Genomic DNA, 5,804 nt, shown 5'->3' on the forward strand with positions numbered 1-5,804 from the left:
TTTGTATCCATTCATCCAGGCTCTGTCTTTTGGTTGGAGCATTTAATCCATTCATATTTAAGGTAATTATCAGTATGTATATTCCTATTACCATTTTCTTAATTGTTTTGGGTTTGTTATTGTAGGTCTTTTCCTTCTCTTTTGTTTCCTGCCTAGAGAATTTCCTTTAGCACTTGTTGTAGAGCTGGTTTTGTGGTGCTGAATTCTCTTAGCTTTTGCTTGTCTGTAAAGCTTTTGAGTTCTCCGTGGAATGTGAATGAGATCCTTGCCAAATAGAGTAATCTTGGTTATAGGTTCTTCCCTTTCATCACTTTAAATATATTGTGCCACTCCCTTCTGCCTTGTAGAGTTCTGCTGAGAAAGCAGCTGTTAACCTTATAGGAGTTCCCTTGTATGTTATTTGTCGTTTTTCCCTTGCTGCTTTCAATAATTTTTCTTTGTCTTTAATTTTTGTCAGTTTGATTACTATTTATCTCAGCATGTTTCTCCTTGGGTTTATCCTGCCTGGGACTCTCTCCACTTCCTGGACTTGGGTGGCTATTTCCTTTCCAATATTAGGGAAGTTTTCCACTATATTCTGTTCAAATATTTTCTCGGGTTCTCTGTCTCTTGTCCTTCTGGGACCCCTATAATGCTAATGTTTGTGTGTTCAGTGTTGTCCCAGAGGTCTCTTCATTTCTTTTCATTCGTTTTTCGTTATTCTGTTCTGTGGCAGTGAACTCTACCATTCTGTCTTCCGGGTCACTTATCCATTCTTCTGCCTCAGTTATTCTGCTATTGATTCCTTCTAGTGTATTTTTCATTTTAGTTATTTTATTGTTCATCTCTGTTTGTTCTTTAATTCTTCTAGGTTTTTTTGTTTTTGTTTTTTACGGTATGCAGGCCTCTCACTGTTGTGGCCTCTCCCGTTGCGGAGCACAGGCTCCAGACGCACAGGCTCAGTGGCCATGGCTCACGGGCCCAGCCGCTCCACAGCATGTGGGATCTTCCAGGACCGGGGCACGAACCCGTGTCCCCTGCATCAGCAGGCGGATTCTCAACCACTGTGCCACCAGGGAAGCCCCTCTTCTAGGTTTTTGTTCTTTAATTCTTCTATATCTTTGTTAAACATTTCTTGCATCTTCTTGATCTTTGCCTCCATCATTTTCCCGAGGTCCTGAATCATCTTTAGTATCATTATTCTGAATTCTTTTTCTGGAAGGTTGCCTATCTCCACTTCATTTCGTTGTTTTTCTGGGGTTTTATCTTGTTCCTTCATCTGGTACATACTCCTCTGCCTTTTCGTTTTGTCTGTCTTTCTGTGAATGTGGTTTTCGTTCCACAGGCTGCAGGATTGCAGTTCTTCTTGCTTCTGCTGTCTGCCCTCCCATAACATAAGTTTTGGTCAGACTTGGCATAAGGTTGGCTAGATATTTTTCTTCCAAGGAACAAAATTTTAAAATTTTGTAACAACCACACTTCAGTGACCTTTCATGGTGTGGGCTACAATCTCCTTTTGGGCAGATTACCCAATGGATGAAAATTTACCTGAAATGCAAGTTTTTTCTTCTGTTCTTATGACCAAATGATGGTCAACTCCACACAAGTATATATTTATGTATAACTTAGAATAACATTTTAAAGTGAATTATTGTGCCTTACTAAATGTAATATTTATAAATAAAAATTAATGCATTCCACCTATTTACTGTGGATTTTTTCTACAATGAACTCTGGCTCCCAGACCACATTCACCACTGTTGCAAACCTGCTGTTGAGTGGTACTCGTATACATTGGTTGGAAATTTTTCAGTGTCCAAGAAGGCATCATTTGTTTTAGTTTTGAGTTGGACATATTCAGTATTTTTCAGTTGCTTTTCTTGCTTTCTAGTAAATTCTGCTTTTAAACCACCCTGAACAAACTTTGCTTAGGCTATGACATTTTATTTTTATTATAATTGCTCTTCTTCCACCAATAAGAAAGTATAAATGGAAAGTTTAAGTGGACTTCATATACCTAATGTATTATTATCAAAATAATCTGGGAGCCAATAGTACAGTGAAAGGACAATGAAACTTGAGTCAGAATATTTGACTCTTACTTGTTAAATTACTTTAGACAATTTATTTAACCCCATTGGGTCTATTTTCCCAATAGTAAAAAGAATCACAACATCCCTATTGTAGGTCTCTTACAGAGAATTGATATACTGTAGAAGCTTAGTGATGTGAACTGTATCTGTGTCCAAATGTTTTTAATGATCAGTTTAGTATTAACATTGTAATCATGGATTCAAAAAGGGGTTACCTAATAGAAGCCATGGTAAAAAAAAAAAAATCTCCAGTAAAAACAAATGAAATGAAACAGGCTTTTCTTCAATAAGTTTCTCCCAGAAGAGCCACTGACCACTGACTAGCTGTGATGCAGGCATTCATTTATAAATACATTCAGGCATAGAGTATAATGACTAGACAGCCGCAACATGCCTGACAAAGTTTATTTAATCATTTTAACAATCGTCTTGGGTTTATTGCTGAATTTATTTGATTAACTGTGCATAAATCTGTTAAGATAAATATAGATAAAGGCTAATGGATCCAATCAAAGCCAAAAAAGGGGGGGTGGGGAATGAAGAGGCAAATACAGGTCAATTGCAAAATAACAAGGTGTGCTAATTAATTTCTAGATTCATATCTTCCATTGTGATTTGCAGAATACTATAATACCAACATGACACCCACAGAATGATCAGAAGTTAAAAATACTTAGCAGGCATTGATGGATGTAAACTTGGATACAAATGTACATTGAATGTAGTTGCAAAACTGAAAATAATAGAAGTAAAGTCATGGCACACACATGGTTAGGTTAGATATTGTCAGAAAACTGCATGGGCTGACAGCTGCATTGAATGTTCATGGTCAAAAGTCAGTACTCTTACTGCACAATATTCCTGGTGCTTGGGGGCAGAGATCAATTAATTCTGTGAGAATGGTGAGGATTCGGGTTATTAGACTCAGAAGCAACATAAATAAAGTCTTCTATAGCAAACTTTCACATTCTATCCCTCATCTGAACAGTACCTGTCAACCCTTCCAAATGAAGTAATAAAGAGGAAAAGCAACATTACATGACTGGCAGCCTCAACTATGCCACGGAATATTTGTTATTCTTTCTTACCAGGGCTGTTTCCCCTGGTGGGCACTAGTGGAGTCATACAGGCAGATCTGTGAGGAAAAGCATACAGCCTAGGGAACTTTTCCAGGCACTACTTGGAGGAGACTGATTTTCTATTGTTAAAGAAAGTTGAAAGAAAAAAGTCTATGTTTTTAAATCTTATGCACATTAACTTCAGTTTACTTATTCCCCTTGAGGTAGAGAATAGTCTGGAGTTATTATATATATGTACAGGAAGGTTGTACAACATGCAGAGAAGAGTATATGACTATCAATTACAGAAAAATTACTTTGGTTTTATTTTTTATATTCATTGTATACATGGTTTGGAAAGAACAAAAAGCATCACTTTGCGTTCAAATGAATAAAAAGAATTTATTAAGACCAAAGGATTCTAAAGAACAGGGATCACACTTATATGGGCTTGTGTTTTGGAACATAAGCTAAATCAGCCTAGTAAGCTGATTAATTAACTATCTTTGGGTTGATAATTGAGCATTTTTGCTGGGTTGATAAGAAATCTAAATCTGCAACTCAAAAGGGTTTCAAATATTCTATTAAAATTATGTGTAAAAATTAAAAGAAATTCCAATATTTTGAGGATAAATAGGTTTCTTGCAGGAGGTACAATTTGGTAGGGAATCATTGTCTCCAGAGCTTTGGATCTGGATGCCTTGTTGAAATTTTAACTTCTTTTCTCCTTTCCCTGTCAGGCAGGTAAGCAGCTCTATATGTAATCATTTCAGGATAGACGTACGGCAGAAAAGAGGAATGAGCCACAGGTCTTTGTAGACATTTTTCTCAGTGTTTAAGCTCTTAGGAGAACCTAGAGGATTTTATTATGAAGCCAAAGCTTTCTTGGTTTTATGAGCATAAATTTCTGAACACAGAAGGAGGATTGACTATGCTGTGAATAAGAAGAGACAGAGAGAAGGTAATAGGTTCACAGACAGGGGACACCACATCTTGTTCTTCAGCAGTTTCTCTGTGGAGCTGACAGGCTATTGGATGGATGGATGGATGGATAGATAGACAGTTAGATAGATAGTTAGATAGGTAGCAAAAGGGTCCTGTCTGCCAAGCATGTGCAGGAGGCAGCAAGGAGTAGCTGAGTTCAAAGAGCCTGTCAGCCCTCTACAGCAGTCATCACAGAAACAAACCATAGGAACCAAAGACTAGAATCTACATCTAGGATGACTCACATGTCCCAGGTTACCTAGGACTTCCCCAGTTTTAGCACAGAATCCCCTCAGTCTCAGATAAATCAAGACATTTGTCATCTCCCCCTTTCATCCCTCTCCCCCTCTCCCAAATACAATGTTTAAGTATATGGAACTATGCAAAAAGCCTTCTACCCCTCCCCCTACCCCAAATACAATGTTTAAGTACTTGGAACTGTGGAACAAGTCTAAGAGGAATATTTCAAAAAGGACTAAGATTTCCACCTGACCTAAGGAATGGGGATTGAGATTCAGAATTCAAAAGAAATTATGGATAATAAAGAAAGTTCTATTTTTTACACACCAGAACTTGTGTACTAAGTGATATTTACAATAACTGAATACTAAAAGGAAACAATGTCAAGAGTTTTCCAGTGAATATTACTAGCCTTAAATTCTGTACTGAGCTAAAACATTGTGTAGACGCACCAAAGAAATAGTGTCATAATTGCAAAATTCAGAAAATCTAACAGCATTCCTGAAAAAGGTGCTTGAAGGACTATTAGTTGATATAGAAATTAATCAAAAGAAAAACTCAGGAATTAGAGTAATGAGAAATTAGAGTAGTAAGAAATTATGTAATAAGAAATCACATGAAAGCTTGAAGAACAATTAAAATTAAGTCTAAATAATGTTTCTAAAAATGATAGTACAACTAAATGTTAAAAAGGTGAAAAGCTTCTCAAAAACAAAAAAAGAATTTGACACAAGAATGATAAATCAAAGATAACTTTCATCAGGTTGCCTATATACATTTACAAATTGTACCTTCAAAGATGGGGAAGTAAGATCATTTATTTATTTATTTATTTTTATTGAAGTATAGTTGATTTACAATTTTGTGTTAATTTCTGCTGTACAGCAAAGTGATTCAGTCATACATATATGTACCTCCTTTTTTTCATATTCTTTTCCATTATGGTTTATCATAGGATACTGAATATAGTTCTCCATGCTATACAGTAGGACCTTGTTGTTTATCCATTCCATATATAATAGGTTATATGTGCTACCTGCAGCCTCCCACTCCATGCCTTCAAACCCCTCCCCCTTGGCAACCACCGTCTGTTATTTATGTTCATGAGTGTTTCTGTTTTGTAGATAAGTTCATTAGTGTCATATTTTAGATTCCACATATAAGTGATATCATATGGTATTTGTCTTTCTCTTTCTGACCTACTTCACTTAGTATGATAATCTCTAGTTGCATCCGTGTTGCTGCAAATGGCATTATTTTGTTCTTTTTTATGGCTGACTAGTATTCCATTATATATATGTACCCCATCTTCTTTATCTATTCCTGTTGATGGACATTAAGGTTGTTTCCATGTCTTGGCTATTGTAATTAGTGCTGCTATGAACATAGTGGTGCATGTATCTTTTTGGATTAGAGTTTTGTCGGGATATATGCCCAGGAGTGGGATTGC

The sequence above is a fragment of the Physeter macrocephalus genome, chromosome 5 (assembly GCF_002837175.3).
Source record: "Physeter macrocephalus isolate SW-GA chromosome 5, ASM283717v5, whole genome shotgun sequence".
Taxonomy (NCBI): domain Eukaryota; kingdom Metazoa; phylum Chordata; class Mammalia; order Artiodactyla; family Physeteridae; genus Physeter; species Physeter macrocephalus.